Below are 15,147 nucleotides of genomic sequence, written 5' to 3' on the forward strand. Positions count from 1 at the left end.
ATCAGTGGAGATGAGAACGCTGGCCAAAACATTCCTAAAGGGAAGGAGGAAAGGGGCAGGATCATCTCATTTGGCATTTATTATTATTATTATTATTATTATTAAAATGTTATGGCATGTTATTGAGTTATAACCCGGGCTAGTGTACTCTGGTGTTAAAATGTGGAGCTCCTATGCAAAATATTTAAAGGTTCTCCAGACACCCACGCCAAACCCTACACCATCAACCCACCCCCACGCCAAAAAATCTTATTACTTAAGTACACACACACATACGGCACAAGAAACGGCTTGAGAGCCACGATCTGATTCTGTAAGTCACAGGTTCCCAACCCTGGTCCTGAGGGTGTGTTAGAGCCGGGAAAACACTAACATATGCAGGACAGGGGGCACTCAAGGCCCAGGGTTGGGTACCTGTGCAGTATGTTGATGTATTTCCTTTTGAAACAGAAATTCAGGAAGGGAGCATGACAAAGGGCCTGACTGATTTACTGTTGAACAATCGGATTTTAGCATCGGAGATATGCCACACCTCCTGCTAAGACTTAACAGTAGTTTAGCAAATCAGCTAAATAAGAAACCACAAGTTTAAATAGAGCTTGTTTTCTACTCCAGAGGGTTTGTCACTGACAGTGTGTGACATTGGCATGTTTGGTATCCTGAGCAGTGGTTCTCCAAGTCGGGTCCCGGGACTCGCAGGGGATTTATTTTACAGTTAAAGTGTCCCTGGCTGCAGAATGGCAGAGAAACCCTGTCCTAGAGCATAGACTTCCAGGAACTGCGCCTCGGATCAGTTTTAGGCTGCGGCTAATTAGTTAATTTGCTAATTTGTGGCTTGATGGGCAACTTTGTTTGTACCATCCAGTGAAGCTGCTCCACAACAGCTCAATAGAGTTGTAATTTGCAGATTGCGCTGGACAATCCATTACAGACAGAATTCCAGTTTACTGCTTCTTCCCTAAATACTGCAGGTTTTGCATAATTGCGAGCAGTGCTTTGGGTCGTTGTCCTGTTGTTGGGTGAAATTTGCCCCAATCAAGCACCGTTCACAGAGTAAAGGCATCGCATTGGAAAATGGAGTGATACCCTTTCTTGTTCAAGATTTCCTTTCACCCTGTACAAATTCCCCACTTTACTTGCACCAAAGCATCACATTTCCTCACGACGCTTAACAGATGAGATCGAGCACTCCTCCAGCATTTTTTAATTTGTTCTGTGCCTCACAAATGTTCTTCTCTGTGATCCAAACACCTCAAACTTAGATATTTCTGTCCTTAAGACTCTTTCCCAATCACCCTCTGTCCAGCGTCCATGTTTTTTTGCCCATTTCAATCTTTTCCTGTTATTGCCTAGTCACAGGTATGGCTTTTTCTTTGAGACTCTGCCTAGAAGGCCAGCATCCCGAGTCACCTCTTCACTGCTGAAGATGAGACTGGTGTTTTGCGGGTAGTATTTAATAAAGCTGCTAGCTCAGGCATCTGTTTCTGTTTCTGTGCACTGGGGCTTCCCACTTCTTTTTCTGTCCTGGTTAGAGGCAGTTTGCTTTCTTCTGTGAAGGGAGTAGTACACACCTTTGTAAGTCATTTTCTTGGGAATTTTTCACATGGAATAGCCTTCATTTTTTTTAAAACAGCAATAGTCTGAAGAGTTTCTGAAGACAACTCTTTCTTTCTGGACATTTTGAGACCACAATCAGAAATGCTGATGCTCCAGATACTTAAGTAGCCCAAAGAAGGCCAGTTTTATTGCTTCATTAAACAGCACACTGATTTTTAACTGTACTAACATAATTGCACAAAGTTTTTCTAATGACAAATTAGCCTTTTAACATGATACCTTAAGATTAGCTAACACAATGTGCCACTGGACCATAGGAGTGATGGTTGCTGAAAATGGGCCTTTGTAGATATTCCATGAAGACGGCTTTGGTCTGGAATTGCTATGAACAGCTTTGCACTCAAGACTCCATCAATGAACAGTTGATAACTTCGACAAAATAGACTTCATGTGAAAACTAATGAATTCAGAAATAACTCATGCTTATGTATATTCATATGTTGCTCATAAGCTCATAAGTTCCTGGTTACACAATTGCACTATTTGTCCATGTAGTACACAGTTACAGAAGGGAATTATTTACAATCGCACTATACAGTGTCACCCAGATGAGGATGGGTTTCCTTTTGAGTCTGGTTCCTCTCAAGGTTTCTTCCTCATATCGTCTCAGGGACTTTTTTCCTCACCACCGTCGCCTCTGGCTTCCTCATTAAGGATAAATTCATAAGTTTATAATTTATATCCTGAATGTATTTATTTCTGTAAAGCTGCTTTGTGACAATGTCCATTGTTAAAAGTGCTATATGAATGAAATTGAACTGAATTGAATTTACAACATCAAGATTTTCTCAAAAACAAGACAATTTCTGAGTGATTCCAAACTTTTGAATAGAAGTGTACATGTTTGAGGCAAGATATAGATACTGGAGGTGAAATGAATGCAGACACACACACACACACACACATATAAACTCCAACCATCTTTTCAACATATGCGATTGTTTAGAAGGATAATAATATGCTAGAAGCTGCACAACCACAAGTACATGAACAAGCCCTGTTTGATGTTAACTTTCTGCTACTGTAGAGTGATTATCTGTTTGTTTACAGGGAAGGACATGTGTTCTAGAGAGCATTTGATTGGATACAGTTTGTGCATTGCACCAAGAGACATACAAAACTAAAACACTAAAAACCCAAAACACCAATTTTGATTTCATGGGGACTTTAATTAGGAATATAACAATCAGATTCATGTGTCGTTCAGTGTACAATATCACACATTAACATTTTATTGTTTGTTTTTAAAGCCTTGCATGGACTCGCCCCCATATATATTTAGGCTCGTCTCTGCCGTCGCTCTTCCCAGCGAACTCTCACATCCTCTTCTCAGTTTAACCATTCCCAAGTCATGATTAAAAACCAAAGGCGATAGGACCTTTTCTGTGAAGGCACCGAGGCTTTGGAATAGTTTGCCCTCTCTATCAGATCCTCCGCTACAATAATCTCATTTAAATCATCTCTTAAAACGTATTTTTTTCTCTCAGCCTTATCTATAATCTGTCCTATTTTTTGTGTCTAGCCGTTTATTTTCTGGGCTTAGTTAAATCTTAGTTAGGTCTTAGTTATAGGTTTGTTTTCTTATAGTAAGTATTTGTCTACATATTTATTTTCATTTTTAATTATATTTTATGTTACCATGTTTGTATTCTATTTCCTGTTACGCCTGATGTGCAGCACGTTGGTCAACACTCGTGTTATTTTAAATGTGCTATATAAATAAATTTGACCTTTGATCTTGACCTTGATTTGTGACAATGTACAAGTGCAATATTTTCCAAGATCTATGTTTTCCAAGTCATAAAACTCTAATCCAGCTTTTTAAGATGTTCAAATTTATGATTTAGGTTTAGGTTTAATCACCCAACACTGTCAGGCAGATGACAGAGACAAATGCAGGTTGAAAAAAAAAAAAAAAACTCAGGCAAACAATCCAAAACACTAAATCCAATTTCAGAAAACAGGCGCAGGTCATATACAGTATGTCGTTGTTGATATGTCGAAGCACCTTCAATGGGCAGATGAACTTGTGGAATAATTTTTTACAGCCTTATGGAGAGCCACACTCTGTCCCCTGGTTCATGCCTGCGTGTCTTTCACTGGAGACGATCTGCAAATTTCTTATTATGTTTGAGGCATTGAACAGGCACAGACATGTTAGCTTCTTCTGAATTATTCATCTGCTGCAGGTGAATCGGTGGGTTAGCATCCCGTGGGAATGGGGTGACTGATGTCCTAGCACATATTGGAATGAGGTTAGCTGAGTGGCTGCGTAACAGAGAATTTTGCACATATTTGGCCCGTGGTAAATCCCTGACCCAGTCCTTCTGCTTCTCCTCCTGAGTTCCTGTGTTAACTCAATTATAGCATCTATTTATTTAATTATCTAAAAATAATTAATAATAATATCTGACAGACAGATATATTTCAGCTTGTATTTACTATATATTTTCAGTGTGACAAAAGTTTATATACACTTCGTTAGTATTTAGTGGCATTGCCTTTTATTTGCTTAATTTGAATCAGATTCTTGTTGTAGTCTTCCGCAAGCTTCTCACAATACATTGCTGGAATTTTTGCTCCTTCCTCCTGACAGAACTGGTGTAACTCAGGCAGGTTTGTGGGCCTCCTCGCTCAGACACGCTTTTCTCTGGGATTCAGGTCAGGGCTTTGTGATGGCCACTCCAATACTTTCACTTTGTTGTCTTTAAGCCATTTTGTTACAGCTTTGGCAGATCGCTGTCCTGCTGGAAGACCCAGTTGCGACTCGAGGTGTTGCTTCAGAATTTCTAGATAAACCTCATCCTTCCTCATGATGTGTCTATTTTCTAAAGTGCACCAATCCCTTTTCCAGCCAAACTTCTCACAACATGATGCTGCCACCCCCATGCTTCACAGTTTAAATGGTGTTCTTCAGATTAAAAACTTCACCCTTTTTCCTCCATACATAGCACTGATTATGGCCAAACAGTAACATTTTTTGTTTCATCTGACCAGAGAAGACAGCTTCAAAAGGTTGCGTCTAACTCCTGGTGATCACCTATAAACTTCAGTCTGGTCTTGGAGTAGGGTCTTCTTTCTTTGGTGACAGCCTTTCAGGCCATGGAGAAGTAAGACTTAATGGTGGATGTTAAGTCTCTTTGGGCCGATGGGTACATTCTGGATAGAGAGACTTCTTGTTGTCTTGCTGTTCAGTTGCACCTTTTTTTACTGAAGATTTTCATCCCTGGGGAGTTCATTTGTACCTCCTTCCTGAACGATTCAGTGTCTGACAAGATTTTTATTTCTGCAAATTGCTCCTAAGGAGGCACTCAACTTGGGGGAAGTCATGGCCTAATGGATAGAGAGTCGGACTTATAACCCGAAGGCGAACCTGAAGGATTGTAGGTGGGGGGAGTGAATGACCAGCGCTCTCTCCCACCCTCAATACCACGACTGAGGTGAGACCCTTGAGCAAGGCACCGAACCCCCAACTGCTCCCCGGGTGCTGCAGCAAAAAAGGCTGCCCACTGCTCCGCGTGTGTGTTCACGGTGTGTGTGTGTGCACTTGGATGGGTTAAATGCAGAGCACAAATTCTGAGTATGGGTCACCACACTTGGCCACAAGTGACTTCACTTCACTTGTGGTGGTCCACATTTTTTTCCTCTGAGGTCTTGGCTGAGTTGCTTGTATTTTCCCATGGTATTAAGGACATAAAGCACTGGCTCTAAAGCCACAGCCACAGGTGCACTCCCAGTTAACTGCTAATTATGACAATTGGCCAATTAGAAGCTTTTAAAAATCATAACATGTATTTCTGGAATCTTCTGGAAATTTCTGGAAAAATTCCAGACTGTTAAAAGAGATTTACTCGGTGTACTGTATGTAACCTTTTGACCCACTGGAATTCTGATATTATTGAATTAAATATAGTGGAACTGAGGTTGAATATCTTTAACCTAGGTATATATAAACTTTTAGCCTCAACTGTACCATTCCATCAGTACTTAAATTGTAACAGCTGATTGGTTTTATGAACATCAGGGTGTCCCATAGCCAGAGATGCATGAACCCAGGTGATTAATTTCTCTTGTAGGCGAGGCGGAACATATCACTTGTCATGGGGTATTGGGATGGCAGTGTTTGATGTGCGTTATCTTTTGGTCTGTGTCCCAGGAAATGACAGTGATAAAGCATTATTCTGAGGGATGATACGAGAACTTTAGCTGAATTCTGGAAAAGGATAGGGCCCAGCAGACTTGTCTTGGGTTACATCTTTTTGCTGTTTTCAGATATTCAAGGTTCTTGTGATCTACTGCATATGCATAAAAGGTGTGCTGTTTCCTCCGAACACTGAAGCCACTCTTCTATTGCCAGTTTTACTGCTAAGTAAAAAGAATTGGCATGTCAATTTCTCAATTTCAGGCCTTTGGGAATTGAGAGTTGCTAAAGCTTTGGACTTGATTGCACACACTGACGTTGTAGTTTGCCAGCACCTGCACACAGACAGTCTGTCTGAAAAATGCATCACTCCATTGCACACACATCAGTAGTCTGGCAGTATCGTACTTTGGACAACAAAGTAAAATGTAAAATTTGCAATAAATTGGCTTTCAAACAGCTTGTGCTGAAACACATTAAATCTTCCCAGCCGAAGGTGTTTCCTGGACGGGGCTAGACGGAAGCCCTTTCTCACAAAAAACATCCAAGCTCAACTAAATCACCCCAAATCATGTGGCAAAATGTGTTATGGTCTGATGAGACCAATTTCTAAAGGTATAATAATTCCATAATTCCAAAAGTATGTTTGGTGCAAAAAAAGCCAAAATCACCAAAAGAACACCATCCCCATGGTGAAGCATGGTGGTGGCAGCATTGTACTTTACTGCTGCTTTTCTTCAGCCAGAACTGGGGCTTTTATCAAGGTGGAGGGAATCATGAATAGCTACAAATACCAGTTGATTTTAGTGCAAAACATTCAGGTGTCTGCTAGTAAGCTGAAGATGAAAAGAAATTTCACCTTTCAGCATAACAATGACCCAAAGCATAAATCCAAATCAACAAAGGAACGGCTTAACCATAAGAAGATCAATGTTTCTGAATGGCCGAGCCAGAGCTAAGACCTGAATCCAACTAAAAATCTGTGGGGTGACCTGAAGCGAGCTGTGCACAGGAGATGCTCTTACAATTTGATGGATCTAGAATGTTTTTGCAAGAAAGAGTGGGAAAATATTGCCAAGTCAAGTTGTGCCACACTGATAGACTCTTACCCATAAAGACTGAGTGGTGTAATAAAATCAAAAGGTGCTTCAACAAGTATTAGTTTAGGGGTGTGCACACTTATGCAACTAGGTTATTGTAAGTTTTTTTTATCTTTCCTATTTTTCCATAAAATGTTTCTTACTGTTTTTCACTTTATTGTATACTTGGCAATTTCACATTAAAGGTGAGAAAAGATCTGGCATGATTTTTCTTGGTTTCATTTTTTTTTTATTACAAACAGACTTTTAGACTTTTTATATCCACTGTAAATACATATATATCAGTTTATGATGTATTCAGAAGTGTTTATTAAAGCCATAAGCAAAGGTTGACACAAGTACTAAGGTTATAGAACTCTGCTGTGATATTGTACAGTACTACTACTTTGCTCTAAGACTAAAAAATGAAAAACACTTAGCAAATCACTGGTCCTGTGTTCAGATTGCAACAACAGTAGCAGTATGTGTTGAAATACTGTACATAGCAGTTCGAAGCCATTCCATGTGCTTAATTAATATTGCACTGTTTATTTTTGCCCAATCTCTTTCCCTGTGTCTTGGTTATCAGAATCAAGAATTGAGAAAATTACTGTGTGCTATTGACTCCACTGATTCCAACTTGATTCCCATCACTTGGAATTGAACTCAACTCCAAATTTCTGGACTCGAACAGCCCTGGAGCCCCTGTTCCCAACTGTCATAGTTTCATTCTACTAGTGACAGTTTTCTTGAGAAGAAGGCCATGGGGTGGAGTTTTGGCTTCTTACTCAGTCTTGATAAGACTGCCCCTACCCCAGTCTCTGATGCACTGTCCTGCACAATAAATGGCTGGAAATGATTGGGGTGTTTCAAAATAGGGCCCATTGTGAATGCCTCCTTCAAATGGGTGAAAGCTTTGTTAGCTGACTTGTTCCATGCAAGCTTTTGTGAGACCTTCTTTAGGAAATGAGGTGAGTGGAAGCTTTTGTGAGACCTTCTTCAGGAAATGAGGTGAGAGGAGCGGCCTTGGGGCTGAAGCCCTGAATTAACCTTCTATAGAAGTTTGCAAATCCAAGGAACCTCTGTAGTTCTTTGACCTTGCTGGGGATTGGCCACTCCTTTACTGCACTCACTTTATTTTGGTCCATTGTTACTACCTCCTTGCTGATAATATATCCTAAGAATGAGATCTGTGACACATAAAATTCACATTTTTCACCTTTAACTTAGAGGTAATGTTCCAGAGGTTTGGCCAGAAGTTTGTGATGTTGTAGCCTAAGATGATGGGATACTTGGCTTAGGATGTGATGAGAAACAAGATTCTTTCAAGCACTGACTTTCAATATAATGTCTGAGGTGCACTGTGCCACAGTCCCTCCTCCTATCTGTCTAGATCCAGCACCTGCACCTGTAGAGGCCTTGGTCTCTACTTGGTTTGGTCTCTACTTGGAGCTGTTCAGCTAGATCATAGTTGACAAAGTTCCCTCTGGTTCCAGTGTCCAGCAGTGGTGAAACAACAGAGGAGGTGTCTGAATATTCAACCACTCTTCTTAATGAAAATGTCTGGTACCATCCGATGCACTGAGGTACCACAGTAGAAGCACAGTCTCATCAATCCTCCTCAATATGTACAATAAACTTGATATATAACAATGAATAAATGAATAGTACAGACAGTAAAGAACACTTTATCTGAAGGGTACCTTCACTAGGCCTCCGTAACACATCCATAAAACTTTGAATAGCTATTTTATAAAGAGATACTGGATGATTATAAGTAAGGCTTACATCAAAATCTTCAAAATGACAAAAATTTTTATAAAGTGTATTGTGTAACCCTTACATTTTGCAGGAGTGAGTAGTGTTATCTTCTTTCCAGTCTCTCAGAGCAACTTTGAGTTACAAAGGAGTGTGTCAGACTTCTTTGTTGTTCAGTCAAATAGCAAAACAGTGGCTTAGCCCAATCAGTTTTAACATTCAGAAATTAAAGTGCTGGTGATCAACGTGTATTCAAAACAATTATGAAACACCTTTACAATAGAAGTTTACTTATTAATGAAGCTCAAATGCCAAAACCGTGGCATGTCCAGACCAAATTCAGAAGATTGGCACAGAATTATTGATGGGGAATTGGTAATTACAAAACCTTTTAAAAAACCAAGCCCAAAATTGCAAAAAAAAAAAATAAATAAAATAATAAGCTTTTAAATGATCTTAACAACAAATCATTGGTCAGGAAATGAGCAAGAATGAAACAAATAGATAAAGGAAGTTAGTATGCGAGAGCTTTTCCCTTTGATTTCTTTAAATGTTTAAGCCTCGTGGCTCTTGATGAACTGCATCAGGTGCGGCAGAGAACCAAATAATCACTAATCTTTTAAGAAAAAAAACATCCCAGAAGATATTTTTGGAAAATGTTGTACACCCAGACATGTGTTAGTTTGAATTTTACATCAAACATTTTAATCATCATCATGATTTTACCTTTGTGTACAAGAAGACTATAGAAGTGAATTTCCCTGTTTCTAGCTTTTCCCCAAACAAACAGTTCACTGCAGCAAAAGGAAACCAGCAAATGGAGGCACAGGAGCTCTCAGGAGTGCATCTGTTTCATTCCTGCTCATTTTCTCACCAATGATTTGTTATTAAGACCATTAAAAGCTTCATATTTGCCATTTTGGGCTTGGCCCATTTTTTGCCCAGGAGTGTTCATAAAATTAACACGCTGAGAACACAACAACAGACATCCTAACAGACTTCCTAAGGACCTAACTGTATATTTGTGGGCCTAACTTTCAATTCCCTGTCAATTACCAAAAACAAGAAAAGGTACGATAATGAAATTAAGGTGACTACTAAAAATCAATTTAATGAAATGTTATTATGTATTTTAAATTAGAACAAATATAGGTACAAGCAGATCTTAGTGCAAGTGGACATTTAGGCTTAGCAGTTATTTTAGCTAAGTAAGTAAGCCATACCTGAGTGTGTGACTGGAAGAGTAGAAGAGCCTGAAAGTTTTGTCCTGCCACATTGAACCCTTAAGCATCAGGCTTTTCAGAATTACGAAATCACAATAAAGGTTTTAATGTGGCTAAAAATAGTCACTGATGACAGGCAATGGCATGATGCAACATAATAATGAAAGTGAAATGCAGTGCAACAGGGAATTACATTCACATACATGCAAAGTCAGCATTTAATAAAGAAAGAACTACTCTGCTGAATTTCCCCGAAGAGAAGAACAAAAGAGAAGAACAAAAGTGCAATGCAATGAAGGTTTTGCTTTTCAGTGTGGCACATTGTCCTTATGTCACACATAAAAAGCAATACTGTTTGTGTATCACATTTCATATTTTTCCCCCAGTAAGATTGGCACAGAATCTTCTCCATAGTATTAAACAGCGAGAGAGGGGAAAACGTTAGACATTCAGGCTTTGTTCAAAGCCAATGTATAAATTCAACTGTAACCATAACATATTTGATAACATCATACGACGGACAACCTACTGAACTGCCAGCTTCAGTAGGGGGCACACATGGTGGCAGCCAAATTTCAGAGAAGAAACGAGACTCTATCATTCCCTCTATTCATTTTCATTAGTGAAATTCAAGTGCAAAGCAGTTCTAAAATCATGTGCATTTTCTAACTTACCCTGCAATCCTGTGGACCACGATGCAACCACGATGCAACAGTGCACCAGGAAGTCAATCATACCAGCTGGCGACAAGAGGCAGAATCACCATTAGTGATGTGAAAGAGTTTAGCTTAGAGATTAGTGGAAGATGATATAAGCAAGGTGAAAAATCATTGCCAGTGTGAATGCAAGATTGCAACTGTTGTAAATTGGGTTTTAAAAACAATGATTATTATACAGAATTCTCTCTTCTGTATGTATTAAATGTTGCAGTGATACGTTGTTGCAGGGTATTACTGTGAGTTTTAATTATTTAGCTCTGCACATTTTCAGAGTGACTACAAAAAACATTAATCTGCTTTCATACTTAAAAAAGGCTCTATCTTGAACTTAGTTTGTCCTTTTGGGGGAACCGAAACCACAACGGTTTAGAAATCCAGAACTGTTAACCACGCAGGAACCCATACTGAATATTTGTTAGACACAGAATCGTTATGCACTCCATTCAGAGCGTATAAATGTTGCTCTTTTTCTTCTCTGTCTCTCTATCTCGCTCCTCACCTCATCCCCCTCCTCACCTGTCTCATTACCATTTTCATTACCGCTCCTTGTTTCTGGATGGGTCTGTGTAATGAAAAACATCTTAAAATACACAGATAAAGCCTCAGTCTGAAGGTGTGTGTAGATGTGTGTGTGTGCGTGCGCGAGTGTGTGTTCTTGTGTGTGTGAAAGGCTAAATGAACCGCTAATGACCTTGCCAGAATAAAGTTGATGCATAAAATATGCCCAATCGATAAAATGCAGGACAGAGTGTGCAGTTCACAACCTGCTAATCGGTTACAGAAACCTCTCATCCATCGCACCCTTAACTCCCCTCTCACTCCATGGTGAAAACACACATTATGTTTTATAGCAGATTTCTGCTATAGAAGAAAAATATGGGCAATGATAAAGCTCTGTAACATTGTCATCACATGAAATAATCACGGTCTCAGGGCAAAATCCATCTGGCCACTGGACCATACAGGCTGACTTTAACAAAGCATTCAATACAAGTGTGGGCACTGAATAAAGATGGAACTGAAGAGACCATTCCTTTCTAATTGCTTTTGCTTTTCCTTGACCACAGCAGGAGGACATTCATGATGTCTTGGATTATGCCTAGTATAGTAAGGATGCCATAATTAGGTTCCTTGATTTGTAAACTGACATAATAATCTCCCAGAGGATGATTCTCCATGTAGAGCCCACTTGACCTCCTGTACTTCTGCTTTTGAGTTATTTAATGACAGGCAAACATGTTAATGGTTTCAATAGGTAGCTGCTGTAAAGGTACTGTGTAGGCACAGTACTGCTATATATAGTGTCCATTCACTGTTCTTATGCAAAATCAGCTTTATTGTCCAATAGAATTCCTTTACACCAAATTAGAGAACTACAGAAACTATAGTAACTGCTGCTGAAGTAATATATTTTCCTATCGTTTGAAGTGTGTATACAATAATAAAACTCTTCAAACACAATCAAACACAAATCAACAACAAGAGTTGCTACAGGAAATAATATCCTGATGAAATGAAACACATGCACAAGTTTTTCAGCAAATAGGATAAGAGGAAACTGTATTTTTCTTTCTCTGAGTATGAAATTGGTTTTTTAGAAGGTTTCTACCACAAGCATTGCAATCCACATGGTATATTGCGGTATATGTCAATTTCACAACATGTCAAAACAGAGGTTTCACTGGCTGCATTGTGACATTGTGACAGAAAATGTTAGAGAGCATGCAATGTTATAGCTCTTGATTAAAATAAACAGCATTAGATAAAAGGGCCTTTTTGGGGCTCATGGCCTCATTTATATCAGACCCCAACAAATTTGTCAGTCTGAAGACATTCTTTCCATCTTGGACAATGGTGAGATAGAATAGACCCTGCAGTTCTATTCAACATTATTTCTTGTTTAGAAAAAAGAATAGCTGCTTCCTGTAAGCACTGACTCACTGGCGATGCAGGACATTGCTGACATAAGAAGCCTAGTTGTGACAGGTGCCGCATAAGAGCGAGACAGCATTTACAGCATTTAGCAGATGCCCTTATCCAGAGTGACTTACAAAAGTGCTTAGTAGTCTCTATCAGAAACACATCTTCATGCTATTTCACTAGGTCAGGGACCAAGAAGGTTTAAGTTAGTACAGTAATGAAAAGAAAAGAAAAAAGTTTTGAAGACTAAAGTGCCACTGACTTCAGACAGCCAGGGGGAATTCATGCTACCACCTGGGTCCAAGGAGAGAGAAGAGTCTTGATGTGTGTTTTCCTTATACCTTTAAGTGAAGTAACATGTGGCCAAGTATGGTGACCCATACTCAGAATTTGTGCTCTGTATTTAACCCATCCAAGTAAACACACACACCCCAGTGGGCAGCCTTTTGTGCTGTGGCGCCCAGAGAGCAGTTGGGGGTTTGGTGCCTTGCTCAAGGGTGGTATTAAGGGTGGAAGAGAGCACTGGTCACTCACTCCCCCCACCTACAATCCTTGCCAGGCCTGAGACTCGAACCCACAACTTTTGGGTTACGAGTCCAACTCTCTAACCATTAGGCCACGACTGCATTACAGATAATGGGTCCAGAGGGAGCATGGTGCAGAGTGGGACATCATGTGTGCTTTAAGGTAGGTGGGTGCTGGTCCATTTTAAATAACCATTGCAAACACCTCCTTTACAGTCTTTGTAGCTGAGTGGTGCTACAGAGGTACTGAGGACATGTGTTCAGAACCAACCAACCAGCTGGAATTGAGGGAAATTTCTCTGGATGTTCTTCTTGTACTGCTTGTTCTTAGATGTTACCACATGCTGGTCCACTCAGACAATGAAGTGACAGTCAGCTATATCAACTATCAGGGCAGCACATGGTCAAGCAGCTCTCTCTGCCTTTCTGCCTTGCACAGAATTGCCCCAGTTGGGCCAATCCATGACAATATTCACCAATAGCAATTCATGTGCCTTGGCTGTACAATGGTGAGAAGGATGGAGTGTTAAGATGACATGCATGTCCAGGGTAGTTGTGTCTGCACACAGAGGTGTTAGCCCAGATCTGGGAGAAGTTTAGAGAAGCACAGGTGGACCTCTTTGCCAGTGCCAAATTAATACATTGCCGGTTGTTGGTCTCCCTGACCCATGACTGACCTCACCACTTGTTATGCATCCTTTTTCCTCTACTGCTGATTCTTCCCATGCTGTACAGGATTCAGCAACTAAGCCTAGGAGCCCTCCTTGTGGCCCTAAGATGGCCATCAAGGCATTGGTTCCCATTGCTGATCACTCTAGTTGTCAGAACACCTGGTGGCTTCCTCCAAAATGGACAGGAGAATTTACAACACTCAGCCTGGTAACATGCGCCTATGGTTCTGGCCCCTCAGGCTGAATTGCCAGCTGTGATCTAGCAGTCCAGGAAACAAGTGTCCCTAGCACAGAGGCCTTGTGTGCTCTTAAGTGGAAGTTCTGTAAACAGTGCTCATCATCATCTAGACTCAATGCACTGCCTAATATCTAAGATCCAGAGTTTATTTCAGAGACTTCTAGATAGCTTCAAGTCTCCTTCTGCATTAAAGGTGTATGTGGCAATCATTGCTGCACACTACACACATGGTGGAGAGCGTCTGTTTATGGGAGCGTAGTCTCATTACTGCCTTCCTAAAGGGGCAAGGTACCTCCCACCACCATGGTCCACGAGAAGCATGGTGTGACCCCCCTGGCAATAAGATTGTTTTGGTGGCCAGAATCTGGGGTGACCTTTTGGCTAAATCCAGGATTAATCCAGGATCACCCAACTATTTGATCTCCAGACAAAGGCGACTCTCTTGGCTAAGCAGAGACTGGCAACTGGATGGTGGACATCATCACCTTTAGCTATAGACAGGCTGTATGCACATGCCACTCTACATCTTCTCGTCATAGATCCTTTTTAGAGGTGTGCTACTACGGGAAGTCTGTGCTACCTGGACATCACCATGCACTTTCTGCAGATTCTGTAAGGTTAATATTGCCCTTACAGTGGTGTGTGTGCAGTGGTTATCTCTGAGCACAATTCACAATGGTGAGTCCTGTTCCTCATGACATAGTGGGTGTCTGTTATGGAGGTTTTTCCACATTGCCACTGCCAGTTAGAATGGGTGATATAGAATACTTGGTACATATATAACTGTGGTTCAGTGAACCCTTGATAACTGCCAGATTCCTTGTCTTTTGGAACTTACACCACCTCAGTGAGAAATTTCTATGGAAAGATTGCTGTACAGGGGACTTTAATGCAAGTACTCAGTCATACATCACTACTCTATGTGATTTTGTTGGAAGACCTTTCCTTGTGTGCACATTTATGAGGAGGTATACATGTCCTGCACACCTCCTCTGGCAGTCACAGGTACACATTTACTACATTTAATTAGAAAAATGTACATACTGATCTGCAAATTTAGCTTTTTTTGGTTGATTCTTTTTTTTTTTTTTATTAGTGGGAACATTTGTATTTAGTACTTTCATACATTTATAGGTGCATCTCAGATACTTACTAGTGTGTATTGCAGACCTCATCCCCTCCATTTTCACCCAGCTGTCTCCCATAATGCCACTCTCTATCTCTAAATCCATCGCTCAGAAATGTCCACTCAAACCT

This window comes from Pangasianodon hypophthalmus, chromosome 9 (genome assembly GCF_027358585.1).
Source record: "Pangasianodon hypophthalmus isolate fPanHyp1 chromosome 9, fPanHyp1.pri, whole genome shotgun sequence".
In the NCBI taxonomy this organism is placed as follows: Eukaryota; Metazoa; Chordata; class Actinopteri; order Siluriformes; family Pangasiidae; genus Pangasianodon; species Pangasianodon hypophthalmus.